The sequence below is a fragment of the Octopus sinensis genome, linkage group LG13, assembly GCF_006345805.1.
Source record: "Octopus sinensis linkage group LG13, ASM634580v1, whole genome shotgun sequence".
Taxonomy (NCBI): Eukaryota; Metazoa; Mollusca; class Cephalopoda; order Octopoda; family Octopodidae; genus Octopus; species Octopus sinensis.
In genome coordinates this window covers 44,514,567-44,541,180 of record NC_043009.1, presented here as the reverse complement: position 1 = coordinate 44,541,180, position 26,614 = coordinate 44,514,567, and the positions used below count along the sequence as shown (strand labels likewise).

Sequence of the window (26,614 nt, the reverse complement as noted above, 5' to 3'; positions counted from 1 at the left end):
TAGATAGGCGCAGGAGTGGCTGTGTGGTAAGTAGCTTGCTTACCAACCACATGGTTCCTGGTTCAGTCCCAGTGTCTTCTACTATAGCCTCGGGCCAACCAAAGCCTTGTGAGTGGATTTGATAGACGGAAACTGAAAGAAGCCTGTCGTATATATGCATGACAAAATTATGGTATGTTAGTTGAAGTCCTTAATATTCATGATAAACTCCCACTGCTGTGGGTGGCGGTATTGTAAAGTTCTTGGCTTTAAGGGAATCAAGAAAGGCCTGGTTGGCAGCCCAACCTTCCGAGTTTCTTTTACAGGGCTTAGAAAAACAAAAAGGCCAGTGCAATAAGCGTGTGAATCTGAGAGGGGAATCGGTTGAATAAAATCATAATTAACTGAGACCCTCCTGCATTTTCTTTTACTCAAAGCCAGGAACTTTTCGGCACCCCTTGTATGCAATTAGTATAGGGCATTATAATTTGTCATCATTGAATGTATGTTACAGAAATGTGCATTAACAGATGTGAAATAAAAGAAATATCAAATTTCTGCTTTGTGTGTGTGTGTGTGTGTGTATACATGAAGATAGAACAATATAGAGATTAAAATCTCTTGTAGGAGCAAACACAAAAGGTTAATAATTGTAGCAAGACATCATTATAAGTGTAGTATTAAATACAAAGGAAGTGACAAGAGAGGTTAAAACACTAGACTATTCAACAAAGGTCAGCAGTTCAAACTTTACCTAATCCATCTCTCCCAGGGCACCCCTCCCTCCCTCTCTCTCTCTCTCTCTTTCATTTCCTTCAACCTTTAATCTGCAACATTTCACACAAAACATTAGCAGTACTAACTTCTTTCAAGTTAATTTTATTTTCCAGTCTGAAAAATCCTAACAAGGAGATGTACTTTCATCCTATTCTTGTAGATGTATTTAAAAAAAGAAAGAAAGAAAGAGTTACTATCAATTTAAAGAAACGGTACCAGCAAAACCCTACACAAAACAATCACCTCTTGGCAACTTTTATCTCCAGTACAGCATGGATGTAATGTAAAAACACAGAATACTATGTTGTTTACCTTGAGAGGACCTCTCACATGGTCATGCAGTGTATAAAAGCACTCATATACATATCGCTGTCATAACAAGGACCTTCTGCTATGGCCACCAGAACTGCTAGATCAAATGCAACACTTTTTAATTCACATTGTCTTGAATTAATCATGCATTATTTTGTAGCTTTGAAATTTTGATGATAATTTGTATATTTTTACAATGACATTGAAGGGTAAGTGTGATAGGCTGGATCTGGGTGGTTTCAACATAAACATGAATATTTGGGCCATATACAGCCAGTTTGACTGCTAAAGGGTTAAGGTGTTTTAGAACTCAACAGCTAATTAATAGCTATTGATCATTTATAATATTTACTATTTCAATTTCTTCTCCATCCCATTTGAACATCCTCTAGGGGCTTGAACCTTCTCGGTTAAAGTAAAGCAGATACATTTATACATTTATTGTTTAAACCCAAGACAACCTTAATCAAACAGACCTTTATAAACATTGCCATTCCACCTGTGATTATTAATGTCTTTTTACAATAACAGGTATCTTGGGCTACATCTTCTAATGTGCACTCGTATTTTAAGATACTATGGTGTAACTTGAGGGATGTTTTGCTGTTGTTTCTATCAGAAAGAAAGTCTCACCCATAGAGGCTCCTTCATTGGCTTACAGACAGATACATTTAAACACATATGCTGTCTGAGACCAGGGTGTACTTTACAATGTAAACAAATAAACTAAAAAGTAACAAGTACATAACGGTTACGAGGACATTGCCCTAATAATATAGTATAGTGCTAAATAGAATAGAAAGTGAGACAAGGAGAGCAATGGTAGTAGGGGATGGGGGAGGGTCACTTGTATATTGATATGAAAGCTAAAAAACAAAAAAAAATAAAATGAAATAAACACCAACATACATTTGCAACTAAATGAGAAAATACTCGTTTAGAAGTAAATGGGTGTTGGTTGTGGAGGAGGGTGGAAGTGAAATACTAAATGCTAAACAAAAGCAATAGTGAAAAGCAAGCTGAGGATAATTAGAAGAAATAGATATATTAAGATCTCTTTTTTTTTAGATTAGGTTCCTCTTCTCATTAACACATGCACTCACTTCTATTGAAACCAGATACAGGAGTTTAATTAAAATAAAAAACCCGAACTGTATCCAAAATGTTTGCATCAAAAATCTGCTTGAACAAGAACACTTTCTGATTTAAGCACAAGGCCAGCAATATTTGGAGGAGAAGTGGGTTAGTCGATACCATTGACCCCCAGTACTTGACTGGTAATTTATCGTATCGACCCTCTCCCTCCCCCACCCCAGGAGAATAAAAGGCGAAGTTGACCACAGCAAGATTCTAAACTTGGAACATACAAAAATGGAAGAAATGTTGAAGGAATTTCATCCAATGCTCTATCAATTCTGCTGATCCACCCACTACCTCTGGTCACATGACTCATTGATTAGAGTGTTGGGTTCACAATCATGAGGCAGCGAGTTCAATTCCCGGACCAGGTTGGTTGTTGTGTTCTTGAGCAAAACACTTTATTTTATGTTGCTCCAGTTCATTCAGCTGTAGAAATGAGATGCTATGTCATTGGTGCCAAGCTGTATTGGCATTTGCCTTTCCCATGGATAACATTGGCAGCATGGAGAGGGCAGGCTGGTATGCATGAGTGACTGCTGGTCTTCCATGAACAGCTTTGCCCAGATTTGTGCCTTAGAGGGAAATTTCCTAGGTGCAATCCTATGGTCATTCATGACCAAAGTGGGATCTTTACCCTTTTCAAATCATAAGGCCTGAAATTTGGAAGCAAAAGCTAGTTGATACTATCAGCACCAACATTTTTGATTGGTACTTTATCAGCCCTGAAAAGATGAAAGGTAAAACTGACCTCAGCAGAATTTGAACTCAGAAAGTAAAGAATCAAAATATATATAACAAGACATTCAGATGTCCTATTGATTCTGACAAAGGCATAAGGCCACTAATTTCAGAGGAGGGGATAATGGCAATTGTGATATATAGGTCAACTTTTTGAGCTAAACTTTTACCCTTGTAATTACAGAATTAAAAACACCCCAAGTCACCAGGTATTGCCTAGGCCCTGAATTTTTATTTATCCAAAAATCATATCCCAACCCCTAATTATAAATTTAAAAATTCATCTAAAAAAAAGTCTAACCTATACATGACTAAATACTATGGTCAATTTAATCCACTGTACCCTTAAAATTTGTAAGAGTGTTATTGTTAAAAAAAACCCATAATCATCATTATCATTATTATTTAAAGGCAGCAAGCTGGTAGAATCATTAGCATGCTGGATGAAATGCTTAGCGTTCGATAAATTAAGTACCAGTGAAACACCGGGGTCGATGTAATTGACTAGTCCCCCCACCCAATTTCTGGCCTTGTACCTTCAGTAGAAAGAATTATTATTATTAGGGTTAAAGGCAGTGAGGTGGCAGAATCATTAGCACACTGGGCAAAATACTTAGCAGTATTTTGCCCATCTTTACATTCTGAGTTTAAATTCCACCAAGGTCGACTTTACCATTCATCCTTTCGCAGTCGATAAATTAAGTACCAGTCAAGTACTGGGGGCAATGAGATCGACTTACCTTCTCCCCACAAATTTCAGACCTTGTACCTATGGTAGAAAGAATTATTATATTTTTGGGGTCAATAAACTAGATACCAGTGAAACACTGGGGTCGATGTAATCAAATAGTCCCCTCCCACCAAATTTCAAGCCTTGTGCCTATAGTAGAAAGGATTCTTCTTCTTCTTATTATTATTATTATAAGGATGGTGAGCTGGCAGAATCATTAGCACAAAATGTTTAGTTGCTTTACATCTGTCTTTACATCTTGAGTTCAAATTCTGCCGAGGCTGACTTGGTCTTCCATGTATTTAAACTCTGGAATCGATGTAACTGACTAGCCCCCTCCCCTCAAATTTCAGGCCTTGTGCCTATAGTAGAAAGGATTATTGGGCACCGATGAGAACGAACTGGCTAGTCTGTTCCGGAGGACTTTCTAGTCGGAAACTATCATGGATAATTTCCAGATGTCCTTAGCCTGGCAGTACTACTGGGGTGGGAGTGCTACCAGTTTGAGATAAACTCTACAGGCACAGATGTGCTATCAGACGGACTTGTCCAAGGGGCGCACAGAGTGACAATACCATTCTGCATGCCCTTGTTCAGTGACTGGGCATTGTCAACTTGTGGGGTTATAGTATGTTGTCAACTTAATGTGACAGTCCCATGAAAGGGAAGAATGCTACTGTTATTTCGACTGTCACATTAAGTTGACAGCATACTATCACTTTATCGTGCTGCTACTGCATAAATTTCTCTGAGAGATTTAAAAATGTATTATTTCTTGTGGGGTTATGTTGAACAGCTGCTCTCGCATGTGGGACAGATCCATCTATCGGCTGAGTCTGTAGTGATGGTTGCACTGCCACCCTCCTTCAATCGGGCAGGCAAGGCAGTTTTCCTTTGCCTGGTGGCTGTGGCGAAAGAGGCTGTTCGGTGGACATGGCTGAAAGGCATGAGGACAGATATTCTTCTTTGGTAGAGATCTCATTGACTTCAAGTTTCACTTGAAAAAGGAAATTGAGAGTGGAGAGGGAAGTGCTGTCCTCGAGTGAGTTTATTGAAAGGTGGGTGAAAGTTGCAAAAATTGTAAGAGTGGATGGTACCTCTCTAAGTGTAGACCTGTGAGTCAGAGAGATGGAATTGGCAAGGGCACTAGGTTTTCAGGGAAATCTCAGACAGTGGGGTTCCTTGGTTATCCCTAGAGGCATTCCTGTATCAGGAGGGCCACATCTCTAGCATCCTCCCTCACCCTTTTTTTTTTACCTTTGTATGCTATGCATATGTCCTTTCTTTTCAAGTGTATACCGTGTATACTTTATTTATATTTTTATCAATTCATTACTATATGTAAACCCCCAACACTTTATGTCTGTCTCTGTACTGTCCCCTTCATCCTTCACCCTTGTGGCAAATAAATGAATAGTAGAATCATTAGCACACTGGACAAAATGCTTAGTGGTATTTCATTCATCTTGACAGTCTGAGTTCAAATTCTGTCAAGGTGAACTTGGTCTTTCAGGGTTGATAAAGAAAGTACAAGTTGAGTGCTGGAGGGGTGGGTGATGTAAAAGACTTCCCATACCCCGAAATTTCAGGCTTTGTGCCTATAGTAGAAAGAATTATTATTATGAAAAAGCAAGGGGCAGTGAATTTGACAAAATCTATAAAACACTGGAATTGTAGTCGTGCCTTATATCAATTTAATAAAATAGGAAAAAAAAAACATTTGAAATCAACTTTGCCTGTCATCTTGTATTTTAGGGGTGATGAGGGCAGGTGGATAGTAAAATAAGTATCAGTCATTTACTGAGTTTAAGGAAATCATCAGAAGACAATTTAGGGAAAACAGACAAATTCGTGTGTGTGTATGTGTGTGTGTGTGTGTGCTGAGAGGCCATGTAAAGTATTGAGATCACATTTTTTTTTTTACTTTGGGTCTCATAAGAAAGATGACAGACCAAAACAAAGAGGTGAAGAAAACCAAAAACAACAAATCAGACCGTAAAAAAATTAATGATGATGTCTATGAAGAGGAGGAGGAGACTGGTAGGTTTGGATTATAATATGTTCTTATTCAACCTCAAGTCAACAAACACACAGAAACAGGTATTCCAGCTGTGACCCTTCAATCATTTTTTTTTTTACAGACCCAGTGTATACAGAAGTACATTATGTAATTTTGTTCTAAAGATTATAGAACATTTTGAAGGAGATGTTGCTGTTATTTCTAGCACGTCAAGTGACATGTAGCAGTTCCCCCATTGGCTTGTTGGTGTAGCTGAAATATTTGTAAATAATGAAGATCTAAAAATAGAAAGTAAATAGATCAGGAGTAGAAGGGAGAGGAACAGGAGAGGGAAGAAGTGAGAAAATGTTAATATCCGATCGTTATTAACAACAACAATAATAATAACGATAATAATAATTGTTTCTACAATAAGCATAAGGCCTGAAATTTGGGGCCAGGTGGGTAGTTGATTATATCGCCCTTAGTCTTTGAGTGGTACTTATTTATTGATTTTAGGTGGATGAAAGGCAAAGTTGACCTAGGAGATTTGAACTCAGAATGCAAGGAGCCAGAAGAAATACCACAAAGCATTTTTACCCTGATGTACTAACTGTCCAAATCATCATCATCATCATCATTTAATGTCCATTTTATGATGATAATGATGAAGGTGGTGACCTCATAGGACAGTTAGTGCATCAATGTAAAAATGCTTTGTGGTATTTCTTCTGGATCGCTACATTCTGAGTTCAAATCTCCTGAGGTCAACTTAGTACCAATCAAAGACTAGGGTTGATATAATCAACTATCTACGTTGTCCCAAATTTCAGGCCTTATGCCAATTGTAGAAACAACAACAACAACAATAATAATAATAAATTTCAGTAATTTGGTGGGAAGGGGCATATATCAATTCCATCATCCCCAGTACTTTATTTTATTAACCCTAAAAGAATAAAAAAACCAAGCTGACTTCAGGAGGATTTGAACTAATAATAATAATAATAATAATCTTTTCTACTATAGGCACAAGGCCTCAAATTTTGGGGGAGGGGAGTAGTTGATTACATTGACCCCCCAGTGTTTCACTGGTACTTCTTTTATCAACCCCGAAAGGATGAAGGGCAAAGTTGACCCCGGTGAAATTTGAACTCAGAACATAGAGACAGACTAAATACTACTAAGAATTTTGGCATTTTACCTGGATAATAATCTTTTCTATAGGCACAAAGCTGGAAATATTTAGGGAGGTGGCTAGCCAATTACATTGATCCCAGTGATCAACTGGTGCTTATATTATGGATTCCCAGAAGGATGAAAGGGAAATTTGACCTCAGCAGAATGAAAATGTTGATACCAGAAATATCCAAACAGAAAACAAATGACATAACAAAACTAAAGTACAATCCACCATCTAACCAACTCGGTAAGAGTTTTGTGAGTAAAATCTACTCCACCACTATGTGAAACAGTAAATGGTAAATAAATAGTTTCTTAGTATGCCAGGAGGGATACACAAAGACAACATTAAGATACACATATTGTAATACACAGATGTGTGTGTGTGTGTTTGTGGGGCTCTTAATCTGAAAAGTTACAGATGTGACTCAAGAGCTGAGTTTTATGTTGGTAACACAAATGTCATGAGTTCAGATTTCATACTGGCCACCTATATATATATATATATATATATATATATATATATATATATATATATATATATATATATATATATATATATAGGTGGCCAGTATGAAATCTGAACTCATGACATGATTATATATATATATATATATATATATATATATATATACACACACACACATATATGAAATTACATATATAATATATAAAAATATATATAATTATATAATCTAATGTATACAGTATTTAAAATATGAGCTATTAATATTTTTTTTATTCTATAGAGACACTGAGATTAGACAGATTTATATAATGTGCCTTGTCTCCAAGCAATCTTTAGTTAATATAGTTTACAGAACACTATATATATATATATATACATATATACATACCCACACACAAGCATCCATGTCTACATAGATCTATACACATCTATGTCCCATCTATAGGTGTGTGTGTGTGTGTATAATATATATATATGTGTGTGTGTGTATATAATACATATATATGTGTGTGTGTGTTTATGTGTAAAAGCTTACCTTGTATCCACTTTCAAACAACAGTTGTGATTAATCCCAAACACACACACACAGTCGTTTAGTTTGTGGTTGCCTGCATGGAGAACGATAGCCATGACTATTGGAAAGGTTGGGCAGGGAAAAAAATGTTTCAAGCAGGTTTGATGTAGTTGCACTCAGGAAATAGCTAGAGATATAGAATTTTCTTTTAAAATAAACTTGAAGGAGGGGGAGAGGGGAGAGAATGCGATTTGAGATTTTTTGTATTCTTTTTTTTTTTTTTGTGTGTGAGTGATATCTGCCTGATTGTCTGCTTCTATGAATGTACGTCAGAGTGTGTGTGTGTGTGCGTGTGTATGTATGTGAATGAATGTATGTATGTATGTATGTATGTATAACATACATGATGTGAATGAGTGGTTATGTTTGTATATACACCCACACCTGTGTGTGTGAGTGTATATTTATGAGCGTGGTGGCTGTCTGTTTGCCCAGACTTGTGTGAACACCCCCCACCCATGTTTATTTATATATACGTACACCCACCCACATATACATACATACATATAAACACACACACATATACATACATATATGCACACACACCCACAAACGTAACATTTATACAAACCCACAAATGTATAGACTCACATATACTTGATCATATAAGCATATTCACACATACACACATATACAGCTATGTATAATCACACACATACACACACACACACACACACACACACACACACACACACTCAAAGTCATACACATTCAGGCAAGCAGTCAGTCAACACAAATCAGTTTCTAATTTATATATTTATTTACATATTTTTAAAAATATTTATTTATATACTTTTTAAAGACTGGTAATTCAAGGAATGTGGTAATATTGGAGTTTTTGGAATTTTAAGCCTCACTTTAAACCCCCGACCACCATCATGAACATCACCACCAAAAATTCATATAAAAACAAAATTATAGGCATACATACATTTGAAACAAAACCCACAAATTTTATGATCAACAAAAAGGAATTCCTAAAAGAAACTTTACCATTTTCTTTTTCAGAATCGCAAGGCTTAAAATCTATATGAGGTGGTGTGAAGGATGAGACTGTATGAGAGTTATGCCTTTCTCAAGAACATTAGTGGTAGAAATTAATTGGTTTTCTACAAGCAAATTTGTGTGTGTGTGTGTGCTTCTGTATATGTGTGTTTGATTGGGTGTGTATCCATGAGCAAGTGTTAGCATATATGTATTCTAAATCATTAAGAAAGTGTGTGTATGTGTGTATTTAAGATACCAATATGCTGAGTGAGATATTAACAGATATCAGATATTAATTATCATTTGCTGTTTTATAAACACACACACATGTATGTGTATATATATATATATATATATATATATACACACACACACACACAAACAAACAAACACATTAAATATATGATGGGTACAGGATAATGTTAGATTTATTCGTTGAATATAATCGCAAAGTCTATCATCATCGTCATCACCATCAACTCTAATACTGCAGATGTTCACTTATAGTAAAGAAAAATGTTTTTAGAAGCAAATAAGTTTTTAAAACTTTGTATTTTAAAAAAAATTTCTTAACACTTCTATATCACATCAGAGACCAACTAACAAGTAACAACTCACAACACTGACCAATTAACAATCCTTTTATATCGCAACAGAACAAACTAACAACTGTTTTTATCACTGTTATTTAACATCTACTTTTCAGAAGATGGCAAGCTAGAAGACTGCTCCAAATCTTAATGTCTGTTTTAGTATGGTTCCTATCCAACCACTAATGTCTGCTTGTTTCTGATCATGGTTTCTAATCATGATAGATTGATTGTTAACCCTCATATTGTGATAGAGACAAACTGTTAAATAATTAATTTTCCTATTGAGCATCAACTCACATTAAATCTCAGTAGTTCTGATGTCACAGTAAAATGCACTGAGTACACTCTGTATAGGGTTTGGCAAATCACCAAGTACATCCTGGAATTGAGAGGAGCCTACATCAAACACACACAGATATACATACAACTGGCTTCTTTCAGTTTCCATCTACCAAATTCACTCACAAGGCTTTGGTTGGCCTGGGGTTATAGGAAACACTTGCTCAAGGTGCCTAGTAGTGAGACTGAACCGATGACCACATGGTTATGAAGTAGGGAGGTAACCTATACACACATGTATAAATATAGAGTTACACAAATTCACAAAGGCACCAATAGTCTTTCAAAACACATCCTGATATATTATTTTTATTTATATAGTTTTCTTTTTAAATAAAATTCTATTCATTAATAAATTCCTTTATTTCACTAATAAATAAATTAAGTTTCCATTTAGTTTAAATTTCGTCTACCCCTACAGTTTATAAATTCCTTCAAATCAATTTGGCGAGGAAACTAAAGAGAAAATATTACGACGATGACCACCACAGATCTACAATGGAAGAATTCACCACGTGTAGTTGAGGGTAAAAGAAATCGTTGAACGACAGTAAGTACGTCCAAAATTTATAAAGCAGTGACATACATACATACATAGATACTTGTAGCACACATGTATATACGTGCAGAGTGAAAATAAATCACACTATTTAATGTGACGGACTACACTGCAAAAAAATCAAAAATTTCATTTCTGTTTACAAACTTTCTCCGTGTCTATACGCACAAATACTTTTATGTATACACACGCAATATTTAAGAAAAAAAGGAATATACACAAAAAAGAACGAAACATGTGTATATATACACGCAATATTTAAGAACAAGGAATATACACAAAAAAGAACGAATCAAAAACAAATATTTTATATTTTACTTTTATCGTATTGTTGTTTACATTTTCTGTCTCTACGGATGACCAGAACCAACAGAATCGCCATGGTGAAATCCATAGCGGCGTGCGATAAGACTGGTCGCTGCTCTAAAATAGAACACTGCCCAGAAAATCACACCTGCCACATCTGTATGGAACCCGAAAATACGTTCCGTAATCGCTGGGTCGAATGTGGGACATGTCTCATCTCTGTCTGCCTCCAATGTGCCACGGACTTTCAGAAGATCCCAGGCCAAAAAAAGAGCCATCATAATGCTATGATGGATAGACTCTGGAAGATGGTTCAGCTTAAATCTTGGACTTTTCAGTGTCAGGCCTGCGTGCCTCCACAACCGACGATTGTGTCTCCCCCTGCCACTCCCGTGGAGGAGGCGGAACAGCAACAGCAGCAACAACAAAATCAACCACAACCAGAGCAGCAGCAACAACAACAGCAGCAGCAACAACAAAATCAACCACAACCAGAGCAGCAGCAACAACAAAATCAACCACAACCAGAGCAGCAGCAACAACAACATCAACAACAACAACAGCAACAACAAAATCAACCACAACCAGAGCAACAGCAGCACACAACAACAACACCAATTGACCAGTGCGGTTCTTGCAGAACTGCAACAATCGATCTGTGCTTTAAAAGGGGAAGTAGCAGGAATAAAAGCAACCATTCAGGTTGGACTCCACAATGAGGGGTCTTATCGGAATGCTCTGCTAAAGAACCTCCCTGTACCTGTACCTCTTGTCGCATTTAGACCGCGGATTCTGCCACCCATGAAGTCATTGCCATTGGGGTGCCAGAAGACATGGCTGATCTTCAGGCTTTTGCTGCCAACTCAGCCAAAGACCTAGGCTGCGTTCCCCCAACGGGTGCTATCCGCCTTGGACGACCTGGCCCAAAACCTAGGCTCATCAAGTTGTCTTTTACGGACCCCACTGAGGCAACCTCTTACCATCTGGCCTCAGTTAAAGCTGGGCGGGAAAATCGGACCACCTTCCGAACACGCCCAGGCTTACCGTCCAATGTACGTCCGAAGCTACGTGTAGTGGCTTCCCTGAATAGGAACTCAGCTCTACAGGAAAGCTTCAGTCTTCGGGAAGATGGACAAATCTGGAGATTTGTCAAGACTGCTGAAACGTGGAAGAGAGATACCAGCTGGTCTGAGTGCTCTCTACCCACAATAACTAAAAAGACTACAGCAACTCAGGGAAACTAAGCCAGAACAACCTGCCATCCTCTACACACCATCATAAACTGCGAGCAGGGTACAAATTGTTGTCCTTAAATGCTCGCAGTTTATGCAACAAAATACATTTGTTCAACGCCTACGTCAGAAGTGTTGACCCTGACTTCATCACTGTCACGGAAACATGGGCGCATTCCTTACTCTGTGATGGGGTTTTCAACATTACGGGGTACAACCTCTTCCGTAAGGACCGCACTAACCGCCGTGGTGGTGGTGTGATGGTCTACGTTCGTTCAAATTTTTTGGTAATTCCTTGTGCCGATTTGAACGAATCACAAGAAGAAGTTTTTTCTGTGACGTGCGTATGACCATGTCAACACTCCTGCTTGGCGTTGTTTATCGTCCCCCAAGTTACCATCGGGACACACAGCTTTGCAATGTCCTCCGAGCTGCTGCCAGGAAAACAGCCACTTATGTGTTTATTGCAGGCGATTTCAATCATCCTGAGATCGATTGGGAGACCTTCCATTGGCCACAGAGTGCAAACGATTTTGTTGAGCTTGTGCTGGACTCAAACTGGTCACAAGTAGTCACCTCTCCAACAAGAGGCGACAACACCTTGGACCTGCTCTTCACCACAACTCCTGAAGCGGTTATCAATTGCACTACGGAGGAACCTCTAGGTGACTCTGATCATGCTATGATCATCGCCAATCTGGCTCTTGCGGGCAACAAAAACCTGAACCATCTCCAATCTGCTTCCTTCGATTGGAAGAGAGCAGATTGGAACCTGTACCACCTGAACTACAGCACCCAAACTGGCGTGAATTCTACAACTCTGGAGATGTGAATACTATACTCCAGAGTATCCTGGACTCAATATGGGCAGCATGTGCAGCATCAGTGCCACGTAAACAAAAAAAGAAGAACCGCCCCAAAAGGGCAATTTGGGAAACTTCAGCGGTCCGACTTGCCAGGAGGAACGTCGGACTGCTGAACGGGAATACAGGTTGCATAAATCAGACACCAACAGGAAGAAGCGGAATAAATCCTCCAACCATCTCAAGCAAGTGACAAAAAAAGCAGTGCTTGAATTTGAACAGTGCATAGCAGCCAATCCTGACAGCAAGGTTTTCTGGAAATATGTGCACTCAAAGCAGAGACCTCACTCTCCAGTGGGCCCTCTTCGCAACCCTCACACAAACCAGATCACTGACGACCCCAAGGAATGCGCAGAACTCATTGCCGAGTGCTATGCAAACATATTCACTGTTGAAAGTCAAAATGTACCATCTTCGCCATCACTAACAGCAAACTCCATAACAACTATGGAATTTACACCTGCAATGCTGCGACGTCACCTTCAAAATAAGCGCAACTATGCCTCCCCTGGTCTCGATGGAGTTACATACCTGCTTCTCAAACGTGGCAGGCACTTCCTTTTACACCAGCTTTCTATTTTCTTCCAGTACTGTCTCAACAATAGTGCTACTCCGGAGCAGTGGAAAACTGCCAGTGTCATTCCTCTGTTCAAAAAGGGCGACCGCACATCACCTGTCAACTATCGCCCAGTCAGTCTCACTAGCTGTATTGCAAAACTGATGGAATCGTGTGTCAGAGAAACACTCTGGAACTTCTGGAGCTCTCACAGTCTCATCCGACCCTCACAATATGGATTTGTCCCTAACTCCAGCTGCAGTGACCAGCTTGTCGAGTTCCTTGAGGACATTACTCAGATTACTGACAGTGGCTCATGGGTGGATGTTGTCTACCTTGACTTTGCTAAGGCTTTCAACTCTGTGCCACACAAAAGGCTTATGGTGAAACTCTCTGCAATGGGTGTGGGGGATGACCTTTTTAACTGGTTGAAATCCTTCATCCTCAGCCGAAAGGAGGTAGTCACAGTTCTAGGACAGCACTCTACACCATATGAGATGTCATCGGGTGTACCACAGGGATCTGTCCTTGGCCCCCTCTTGTTTGTGGCATACATTAACGACATAGATGCCAATTTAAAGAATGCCACAGTATTGAAATATGCAGACGACATCAAGCTGTACCTTGAAATCAAGAGGACAGATCCTGATGTCTACAACTCTTTCCTGCAATCAGACCTAGACACAATGCAGCAATGGATCACAGACTGGCAACTGAAACTGGCTGTGGACAAGTGTACCACCATGCATTTTGGGAGAAAAAACCCTGCGTTCACATACTCCCTCCACAACACTGATATCAAGAAATCCTCTTGCGAGCGTGACCTAGGCATCACTGTCAGCAGTGATCTGCGTTGGTCAAAGCATATCTCTAAGATTGTCAGGAAGGCCGAGGGTGTCTTGGCATCACTCAGCAGGTCTTTTGTTAGCCGCTCTCCAGCCATCTATTTAAAACTGTATACAGCTATGGTACGACCACACTTGGAATTCGCATCATCAGTTTGGAACCCCTATCTTGCACAGAACATTGACCTCCTGGAATCTGTCCAGAGACGTGCAACCAAACGCATACCCTCCATCAGACACCTACCATATTCTGAGCGCCTTGTTTCCCTGGGCATGGATTCACTGAAGCTCCGGCGTTTGGCGACGGACTTGGTAAACACCCACAAAGTTATCAACCACCTCACCAACAACAACACTGAACACCTTTTTGACCTCCATGTGTCTAACACACGTGGACATGCCTACAAAGTCAGAAAACAATACAGCTCCCATGACTTTCGGAAACATTTTTTCACGCTCAGAGTTGCTGAAGCATGGAATAAACTGCCTGCGTCAGTTGTTGACTGCCATGACACTGCATCTTTTAAGGCCCTCATGCTTTCTGAAATCCGCCGAAACTTCACCTGATTATATATACACTTTAGATGAGTTGTAGTGCACCTGAGCACTGTACACAATTATTATTATTATTATTATAATTCACAACTTATAATCAACTTTAATCCTCATTAAGACTGTTTAAATTAGTCTGCTGATTATAATACTTACTTCATTAGTAACATTATTAAAACAAAATACTAATTTACATATTTCGACAGTCAGTCAGACAAACAGGTCATTATATCATTTCCAATTATGCTCCTAAATAATTCTACATTTAAAACTCCCTGTCCTTCTCTGCCCTTGTATTTTTCTTCTCTCTCTCGAAATGTTTGGTTGAGTTTGACTTATGAAGTACAAAATGCGGCAGAAAAACATCCCACATTTTACACAGCCATTGGATTGGCACTATTGAAGTTAAGCAGTTGGTAACTTTGTCTTCATTGAGCTGATGGTTTACATTTTATCTTCTTTTTTTTTTTTGTATGATGTTGGAACTTTTGTCATCCTATAAAATATATATTTTTTTAAAAAACTTTTGGTCATACCCTGTATTAGCAATCGAAATAGTGAAGATTGCACTTGCTTTCTCATCAAACAACATACAATTTAGGTATATATTTGGCAATTATAAACGTCTAGTGATGTTAGATTTGATAAGTAGTCCATAGTAAAAAATTTAAAAAAAACCCAAAAACAAAACTGTTGCCATGACTACCGAGAAGATGGCTGAGATATAACTAGGCTGAAGTAAAGATTTACTTGATTAATTTCAGTTTGTCAGGTCCACATGTTCTCCCTAGGGACTACACTCTGAAATGACTTTCTCATCTCATAATCCAAACACGTTTTATAAGAGACGTTAGCTAATCACTGTCGTAAATAGAGAACATACTTTTAGCGAACATACAAGGAAAAGTAAACATCGAGACAGTTAGCAGCTAATAATTGATATTTTGTCGCAATCTTCAATGGTATCCTTAAAGGGTGCTTTTGAATGATTGATGTGCTAGAAATAGCAGCCAAATCTTCCTTTGATCACACCCAACTAATCTAAAAAAAAAAAGAACATATTGGGTAATGTAGTCCTAGATGTAAACTCTTTTTTAAAAGAAAGTTGGGATGGCCACAACTGGAATGCCTAGGATCATGTGGTTGTTGGGTAAGAAACTAACTTGTTAAACACTTGTTAAACACCAGGTATTGAGAAATAATGTAAATGATCAATTGGTATTTTTTTGTTTAAGGTTGTTCATTAAATATCCTGCTATTTTGGAAGAGTCATCTTTTATAATTAAATATATGCACTGATTATTTTTCTGTCCATTAATAATACCTATTTCTTTACTACCCACAAGGGGCTAAACATAGAGGGGACAAACAAGGACAGACATAGGTATTAAGTCGATTACATCAACCCCAGTGCATAACTGGTGCTTAATTTATCGACCCCGGGAGGATGAAAGGCAAAGTCGACCTCAGTGGAATTTGAACTCAGAACGTAACGGCAGACGAAATACCGCAAAGCATTTCGCCCGGCGTGCTAACGTTTCTGCTAGCTCGCCGCCTTGTCCATTAATAATACCATCTATTGGATATCCAGCTTGCGGATAGGGAAATGGCTTGTAGATATACAGGTTAGCCGTAGATACTCAATAAGCAGTCCCAGACAAAATCAACGGTTGCCCCTTGACAAGGCATAACACCCATTAGCCACCCTGCCAGGGTTATGGTGAAATCCTGAAGCCCTGCAAAGAGCAGAAATGCCATTATCATTGGAAGGGTGGATAGTAGTAGGGAATGAAAGGTAAAGCATAAAAAAGGATATTCTGTCTCTGGACTTCTTCCCAGAACAAATTAGGCATTCATGAATCTTGGTCTGAGCAACTCGTCAGTTTGACTGGCACTGCAATCATCTTTAGGATCTGTGACCAATGTCAAGAAATTAGCAACTGAAAGACATTCTATGTCCAAGCAGGCCCGAGTAAATGATGATGATCTAGCTTAGTGTTTAGGATGTTCAGCCCCCAATCATAATGTCATGAGTTCAATTCCTAGAGCAGGCAGCATGTTGTGTCCTTTGGTGAAGTACTTCATTTCATGTTGACCTAGTCTACACAGCTATAAATGAGTACCAACCAAGTACTGGTGTATCTCTCTCACACAAGCAGACATCCTGGATGTCTTAAAGTCAATGGGTAGGAAGCCCTACAGGGGTTATGTCTCCTTATGACTACATGGGCACCTAAGACAATTAGTGAAAGCATGACAGATGCTACCATGTGGGTGACAGCCTTAATAATAATAATTCTTTCTATTCATAGGCACAAAACCTGAAATTTGGGGGAGGGGGATAGTCAATTACATTGACCCCAGTACTCAACTAGCACTTAATTTATCGACTCCGAAAGGATGAAAGGTAAAGTTGACCTCAGCGCAATTTGAACTCAGAACATAGCGACAGGCGAAATACTGTTAAGCATTTTGTCCCATGTGCTAACAATTCTGCCAGCTCGCCACCTTCTTAATAACAACAATCATCATCATCATCATCATCGTTTAACGTCCGTTTTCCATGCTAGCATGGGTTGGACGGTTCAACTGGGATCTGAGAAGCCAGAAGGCTGCGCCAAGCCCAGTCAGATCTGGCAGTGTTTCTACAGCTGGATGCCCTTCCTAACGCCAACCACTCCGTGAGTGTAGTGGGTGCTTTTTATGTGCCACCGACACAGGTGCCAGACGAGGCTGGCAAACGGCCACGCTCGGATGGTGTTTTTTACGTGCCACTGGCACGGAGGCCAGGCGAGGCTGGCACGGCCACGATCAGATGGTGTTTGTTACGTGCCACCAGCACGGAGGCCAGTCGATGCGGTACTGGCTACGGCCACGTTCGGAAGGTTTTCTTATGTGCCACCGGCACAGGTACCACAAAACTACAAATTCCATTGATGTTGATAGATTTCGATTTTGATCAATGGAATTTGTAGTTTTGTGGTACCAGTGCCGGTGGTACATAAGAAAACCTTCCGAACGTGGCCGTATTATTATTATTTCAAATTTTTGCCACAAGGGTAGCTTGGGGGAGGTGGAGATGTGTTGATTACGTTAACCCTCAGTGTTCAACTGGTACTTATTTTATTGACCCTGAAAGGATGAAAGGCAAAGTCGACCTCAGCGGAATTTAAACTAATAATAATAATCCTTTCTAATATAGGCACAAAGCCTGAAATTTTGAGGGAGGGAACTAGCTGATTAGGTCAACCCAGTGTTTCACTAGTACTTAACCCTGAAAGGATGAAAGGAAAAGTCAACCTTGACAGAATTTGAACCTAGAGTGTGAAGACTGATGAAATATCATTAAGCATTTCACCCAGTATGCTAACAATTCTGCCAGCCCACCGCGATGATGATGATGATGGTGGTGATGATGATGACGGACATTACTGGGTTATAAAAAGGTGTGCAGAAATGAAGGTTAAACAAATGAAAAAGTGATAGTATACAATATGTGATGTGTCTCAAGAAGAGGACTGCCACTCAGGGCCAGTAAAGGAACCTCATAAATCCTGGATTACTCTAACTGCCAATATTAAGCACCCTCTCTCCTCGTTTTATTTCTCAACCTATAGGTACATGTTGAAAGTCAAACTCTTCACTCAGAGCCATACTTAGAACACTCACTCACCTTTTAATAAATTTAGAAGAAATTATCACTTTTTTACACTCCACTCCAACTTGAAAAGGTCAATGAGAGCTTGACTAAAGATAAAAGTATGTCTCCTCCGTTCCAGTCACATCCACTACACAACTTCTTTTGCTAGAGCCACCAGACAAGAAAACTGCCGCCTGGCCTTCCATGGCTCAATGGTTAGATTGCCGGGCCCACAATCACGAGATAGGGAGTTCAATTTCTGGACCGGGTTGTGTGTTGTGTTCTTGGGCAAGACACTTTATTTCACATTGCTCCAGTTCATTCAGCTGTAGGAATGAGCTGCAACATCACAGGGATATGTTCAGGGCAGGAAGAAGAAGCATTCTTTATACTATAGGTAGAAAGCCTGAAATTTGGGGAAGTGGGTAGTTGATCACATTGACCCCTGCACTTGTGTAGCACTTTCTTATATCAACACTGAAAATATCAAAGTTGACCGTGGCAGGATTTGAACTCAGAATGTAAAAAGCAAAACTACATTTTAACTAATTTGGCTGCTGCTACTGTTGTTACAATACTGTTTATGATCTTTCCCTTTATTTTTTTAATAATCATACTCCACCCTACCCATGCACACCCCTCTCTTCTCAATTCCTTTGTACCCCTCCATCATGATATAAAATATAAAAAGAAAAATCTCTTTCCATCATTATTCTATGCAATAAGTTAAATAAAGTTGTCAGTGGGGGCAGGGGTAGACAATGTGAAAGAAGACGATATTCTTTGAAGGTAATTATGAAGATTAATCACATCTAGAAAAAAATCTGCGACTCACCATCCTCACTGCCAACCACCACCACTACCACAATTTCTCTCTCTTTCTCTCTGCATCCCACCACACATGTTCCAGTGTACAATAAAAGACACACACACACACAAAACTACACCTAAACAGTCACACAGACACGCAAGAACTGCACTATGCCTCTTGTTGAGTATGGCAAAACACACTTAAAGACAATTTCCACCTGCCCCTTACTACGTTCTAATATAGGGTAAACACAGACTTCTACTCCTTCCAAATCACACCTACACCATCACTCACCTGTAGAAAAAAACCCAAAAAAACATAACATTTCACCTGTTCTTGTATAGTGCAACACACACACACACACAGAATGCATTCAAATACACAAAGTAAAATTTTAATGGAAAAGATTAAAATTTAAATAAACAAAAGAAATGCCTTAAAAAAATAAACTGAAACTGTATTTAAAATAATGTGTTGTTGACAGAAGACACAATAAACTAAATATTTAGGAATTATTCATTAAAACTACTCCACCACCCTTAGTCTCAGACACGCACTTTTCTAAACAGGTTGATATTGGTGGAATATCTGATATTTGTCTAAGGAAGATGATGAGGTTTTTGTGTTTTTATAAACAGTTATGACGATGTCTGTCTGTAAATGAGGAAGGTCATCTTATGAGAGAATTGTATTGAAGAGAGAGACAGACAGACAGAGAGATTGACAGACAGAGACATGCATAGACAAACAGCTAACTAGAATGAGAGAGAGAGAGAGATGGGGGTGGATATGAAATAAACAAACGAGATAGAAATACAGAGAAAAGTGAAAGTAATGCCTTGTTAAAATGTTTTTTTAAAAAAAAACAAAATAGCCATTTACAAAGAAAAGTAAAAGAAATTTAATTTTCAAACATTTTTTTATAATCGCTGTTGTTCCTCCACACACACACACACATGCATATACATACAATACATACACACATACTCAGCTGCAAAAAATCTGAAGCAAATGGTTGTGGTGGGGGCACCATGAATGTGGTGGTGGTGGTGATGATGAGGGAGGTGGAAAACTGGAATACTGGCAGAATGTCGGCGGCAGAGGGAGGGGGTTATTGGAACAGATAGCAGGGTGCTGTGGTGGTAATTGTGGTAGTGGCTATGGCCTTGAGGAAGTAGATGGGTGGGGGGAGAAAGTTTGAAATTTGTAGTGTATGTGGTTGGGTGTTGATTAAGGAACATTCTAAAGGTGATGTAGAATCATATCACATAGAACTATTTGAGTAGAGGTGAAGTTTAATAAACTGGGGGTGAGGGATACAAAAACTAAGAGAGAACAGTCACAACTATGTAATAATAATAATAATATAATAATAATAATTATTATTATTATTATTATTAGAGATCAGGTAATAGAGTGGGAAGAGGGGAGAGAGAAGGGGGAAGTGCGGTGAGTGCAGAAAGTCGTGGTGGTGGTGGTGGTGGTGACAACAATAATACTGGTAATGAGAAAGATAGTGAAAGAGAGAATGAAGAACTGGTTGGTGGAATAATACAAGAGTGGTAGACAATTCTACAAGCCCACTTTTCAAGGTTGGTATTTTAAATCAGCCCTGGAAGAACGAAAGGCAAAGCTGGTATCAGTGGGAATTGAACTTCTGGACAGCTTTATCAAACAGTCGGTTGTGTTAGAGAAGAACCGTTTCGTTGTTGTCTTAGAGATTGAATATAATCCTGCACAAGCGTTGCTGTGTAGTTTGCAGCTATGTAGTTTTCAAGTTCAGTCCCACTGCATGGCACCTAGAGTGTCTTCTATTTTGGTTCTGGGCCAACCTATGCCTTGTAAATAAATTTGGTAGACAGAAACCGTGAGAAGCCAGTTGTGTGTATGTGAACGTCTTTGAAACCCAATCTGTTTCTTAAACGAGGGACATTGATGACGCACAGAATGCTTTCACCTCAATGGACGGTCAGCGATTGGTTAAAATTGCCGAAATGCAAGAAATTTTAGACGAAATATGTTACAAACTATAGAATTTTCTCAATAAAGCCAAGAGAAAATGATGTTTTATAAACACATTCTACCAGTATACGAAGTTTAAAATTTTTTAGTCACCTAGAAATGATGTTACAAACTGCCGTTCAAACCGAAAAGATCCCGTCTTTGTGTTTGCTCTCTTACTACTTGAATAAAAGTTTTTGTTTACATCCCCATAATTTTGCGATTCAGTAAAAGAGACCGTTAGAGTAAGTACCACACTTAAAAATAAGCAACGACATCAATTTGCATGACTAACTCTACAAAGTAGTGCTCCAGCATTGCTACAATCCGACTACAAAACCATGTAAAAGAATATAAGAATATAATTAATAATAAAGTTAAGTTAAGTTCAAATTCTGCTGGGAACAATAAACTCGAGTTTTAATGTTTAAAAGTTAACTGGCAGCTATTTCATCTCGTCTTATGAAATTATTTGTTAAAAGAGAAAGAGCAGAGAGACGTTATTTGTGATGAAGTCAACTAGAATCAACCAGTGAAGACTGTCACTGGGTTAGAAGGAAGAAGGCTATTTACGTAACAGAAATACACACTTCATACATCTATCTATCTATATTGTATAAGTGCGTTTGTGTGTGTCAAGGAGAACCAGCATAGCGTGTGTGCATATATATATATGTATATATATATATGTGACAGCCAGAGCAAGAGTTCTCTTTTTTGCCTCTTTCTTCTCTCTCTCTCCACTTCACTTTGTCATTTCAATAAGTAGTTTGTTGTTCACTCGCCCTTCTTGTTGTTGTTATTTATGTAACTAAGACCTGTCAAGTATATATATATGAGGAATTTTTTTTTATAAGATACCAACAGACAACATGCCAAGCAACTGGTCATGGTCTATTAAGCCAGGCACTGAGAAATATTTTGACCTGGTGACCTTTGTATTAGAGCGGTACGATAAGTTATGTCCAGAAAGTGGTTTGCTTTATTTTATTTTATTTTTTCATATGGGGATTGTTTTTTTTTTTGTTTGTTTTTTTTTTTGTATTTTTAAGCCCTCAAAAAAATCTTTAAATAGAAACTAATAATATAGTTGTTGAGTGAAGAACAATAAAAAAAATAATAGTATTAACAGTGGGTAGTAAATAAAAAAAATTTTTCAACGTCGTCATTTATTTTAAGTGGTTTTAGCTCAGCCCCCACTGCCATGAAGCATAGGACAAAAATAAGGAGACAACATATTTTTTAAAAATGTTTTATGTAAACAAGTCAACAACGACAATTACGTAACTGTTTTAACTTTCTCAGTCAAGCATATCAGTTGGTTTATGAAAAGGAGTTCAGTAAAAGAAAGAAATGGTGTGTGTACGTGGGGAAGAGGAGGGGGATAAAGCCCATCACCCCACCCTTACCGTTACTGGTTTGGTAGTAGCACTAATCTTCATATAGTATGGGTTATTGGAAAAAAGTTTTATCACAGAGCCAAGTTTTATATGAAGATGTGTATGATAATGGCAGTTGGCTACTACTTCGTTCTTTTTTCCTTCTGTTCTAGATTTTCAAAGTAAAGTATATTTATTTTCTGACTCTTGGAGAATAAGAGAAAGAGAGGGAGAAGTGAGAGACGAGATGTGTTAACTTCGTCTGTCTGTGAGGAAATTAAAGTATTTAGTGTTGTATTAATATTAATTTACTCTAAGCTCAAGTGGTTTCTCATTAGCCCAAATAAACTGAAGCTTAATTAATTACACAATATTACTGAATTACTGACATTTAGTAGAATGAAGAGAATTAGGTCACAGAATCTTCTTTCAAAGAATTTAACAAAAATCTTTTAAATGTTTATCAACAGTGGTTGATAAATCGGTAAAACATTGGAGTAAAAGAAAAACATTGTGGTGTTTGGTAATGTCCCCTTATGTTCTAGGTTCAAATCCAGTCAGGTCTACTAATAACTTCTCATTCTCCTGTACCACAGTGCTGCTTTCGGCCATAAATGCTCCTTCTCCAAGCTAGGAGGAGCATTTATATAATTGCTCCCCCTTCAAGAAATAGCAGTCAGATTTCCCTCAAATCATAACTTAACATTTTAAAAACAGGACACATTGGATAATGTAATCCTTGAGGCACAATACCTTAAAAAATAAAAAAAAAGATGCTATGATTATGATTAAGAATGCCTTTGATCATGGGTTTGTCTGTTGGATCGAGGCTGACTCAGGGTTAAACAACAGCAAAACTTATTCCCAGTTGCTAAACCAATATCCTCATCCTTTTGCTCTTATGTTTAACTCAATTCCAGTTCTAAAAGAGGAGAGTTAAGATTCACTGCAGAGCTATGGCCAAGAACAGAGCTATGGCCAAAAGCAGCACTATGGTACAGGTGTGAAAAGAAGCTTGCTTCCCAACCACATGGTTCCCAGTTCAATCCCACTGCATAGCACTTTGGGCTATGCAGCAGGTATGACTTATATAGCCTCAGGCCACCAAAGCCTTGTGAATGGATTTGGTAGAAAGAAACTGAAAGAAGCCTGTCATGTATGTGTGTGTGTTTGTGCTGTGTTTGTCCCTCAACACCAATTAACAACCGGCATTGGTTTGTTTACATCCTGTAAGTTAGCAGTTCAGCAAAAAGAGAACCAATAGAATAAGTACCAGGCTTACAAAGAATAAGTCCTGATGTTGATTTGTTTGACTAAAACTCTTCAAGGTGGTTCTTAAAAAAAATTAGTACCCAGATTGATTCATTTGACTAAAAGCTCTTCAAAGGCGGTGAGCTGGCAGAAACGTTAGCACGCCGGGCGAAATGTTATGCAGTATTTCGTCCGCCACTGCGTTCTGAGTTCAAATTCCGCCGAGGTCAACTTTGCCTTTCATCCTTTCGGGGTCGATAAATTAAGTACCAGTTACGCACTGGGGTCGATGTAATCGACTTAATCCATTTGTCTGTCCTTGTTTGTCCCCTCTGTGTTTAGCCCCTTGTGGGTAGTAAAGAAATATAAAAGCTCTTCAAAGCAGTGCTCCAGCATGGCCGCAGTCCAATGATTAAAACAGATAAAAGGTGAAAGAGAGCAGCATGATGGCCAAGAGCAGAGCTGTGGCTGAGAGCAGAGCTATAATGCAATGACCAAGTGCAGTGTTATAACCAACAAACAGTATTCTGGCCACAAACGTTCTGTATTTTTCCCAGGCACAATGTACCTAGAACCTCATTATCTGATATAATAGTGTAGTTCGAGGGAGATTTGACTCCTACTTTTGCAGGTCAAGTGACCACACAGAGGCTCTCTCTCTCAACTTACTGGAGACTAGGCTGCTATTTCTAGCAAGTTGAAACGCTGTATAGTGTCTCCCTCATCACTTGTAAAATTCTTGAGTATCTTATAACAAACAAGCACACACACACGCGCGCGCACATACCACATATCTGAACAGCTAAGGAAATCATGCGACATCAATTTTCATAATACCAGTTTAACATTTATTTGGCTATTTGTACCCTCTCCTACCCCTCATGTTTTACATTTCTTTCATTTTCTTTATTTCATTTTCTACACCCTCCCCCCTCTCTCACACACACACACGCACCCCAACCCGCATTTTTGTTAAAGTCAGAGAAGTGTCAAAGTATTCTCTAATAAACTGTTATTTAGTATATAATAGTTTACTGGGCTTTTTTTTTCTCTCTCTTTTTGCCAACTGTCATTCTCTTCATACTCACATATTTGAAAATAATAATAATAATAATAATAGTAATAATAATTTATTTTATTTGCCACAGAGGCATCTGATGATAGGGACATTACAAGGACAATTTACAAATTGTGTAGGGGGTTTACATAAAAAAAAAAAGATGTGAAGGGTAAGTGGGGAGGGAAAGAGATGAGATAAAAACAGCACACAGGGTTTATAAAATATGTGAATACATGAAGGATTTAGTCCTCCTGATACAGGAGAACCTCTAACTAGGGCTGATCAAGGAACTCCACAGACCCAGGATTTCCCTGACCACCAAGGCCACAAGCCCTCACCCAACTATTCTTCAATCTATAAGCATATGCTAAGAGTAGTTCCATTCACCCTTACCGTTTTTTGCCACAAAAACCCATCATCATCATCATCGTTTAACGTCCGTTCTCCATGCTAGCATGGGTTGGACGGTTCGACCGGGGATCTGGGAAGCCAGATGGCTGCACCAGGCTCCAGTCTGATCTGGCAGTGTTTCTACAGCTGGATGCCCTTCCTAACGTCAACCACTCCGTGAGTGTAGTGGGTGCTTTTTATGTGCCAGGCGAGGCTGGCAACGGCCACGATCGGATTGGTGCTGTTTATGTGCCACCGGTACGGAAGCCAGTCAAGGCGGTGCTGGCATCGGCCATGTTCAGATGGTGCTTTTTACGTGCCACTGGCTCAGGGATCACAACTGCAGTTTCCATTGATTTTTGATGTTGGTGTACTTGACTCAATGGATCTCCTCAAGCACAGGGTCGAAACGGTGTTTCTTTTCTGCCACCTGCACAAATTTGCTGGGAGAGAGCATTTCCCACTCTACCCTCACTTTCCTCTTCAAGTAAGTGTCAATGAGAGCCTGACTGAATAGGAAGGTATCTGTCCTTGATCTCTCTGGTCTTGTCCATCACACGGCCTCTTTTGCCATAGTCATCAGACAGACAAACATGGCCTACCCTACCTTGTTAAAGGTAGGCAGTGGGGCAATCCTCACAACAGACTTGGCTGATAGCCAGGTCCATCCTACATATGATAACAACAGTTAAACATAACTCCATAAGTCAACAATACTTGGACACGGCACAAAGGCATGCAGTACAGTTTGTTACATTGCACACATCTTCAACAGTCTGCCTGGCGGCACCCTCTGTCTCTCCAGGATTTATCTTGAACTGGTAGCACCCCTCAAATGCACATCCTGGCTAAGAATTTCTGGAAATTATCCAGTTCATCCTCATTGATGTGTAGCATTTCTCCAAGAATGCTATAGCTCTTACATGCCACTAATCCTCAATACATAGCTACAATGGAACTTCCATCAACTATATTGCCTGGTAGAAAACAGGTGAGGACCTTGTTGCTAAATTAGATACAAGGCTAGCAATTTGAGGGGCGAGATTAGTCAATTACACTAACCCCAGTACTTGACTGTTGCTTTGTATTATTGATACCTGAAGGGATGAAAGCCAAATTTGATCTTAGCATGGATTGCACTCAGAATGTAGTGAGTCCAAACAAATACCACCAGGAATTCTCTCTGAAGCTCTAACAATTCTGCTAATCTTCCACAGTAATAATAATTCATTATAAGTCCTGAATTTTCAGGGTCTCCAGGTGGGGGTGGGGGAGACTAGATGTTTACATTGATCCCAATGCTCAAAAGGTACTTATGTTTTTGACCCCAAAAGTATGAAAGGCAAAGTT

General features: G+C 39.0%; 1 protein-coding gene across 4 annotated transcripts in view; it reads right to left on the bottom strand.

Annotated features, from left to right (window-relative positions):
• LOC115218412 (GRB2-associated-binding protein 2) overlaps window positions 1–26,614 on the bottom strand; it is a 170,406-nt gene that overhangs the window by 46,687 nt on the left and 97,105 nt on the right. The window contains exon 1 of one of the 4 annotated variants that reach the window (XM_036508339.1): window positions 7,862–8,058. The exons of the other annotated variants lie outside the window; for them this stretch is intronic. The gene's annotated coding sequence lies outside the window, so the exon portion shown is untranslated. Of the gene's footprint in view, window positions 1–7,861; window positions 8,059–26,614 lie in introns of those variants that run through there. 4 annotated transcript variants of the gene reach the window in all.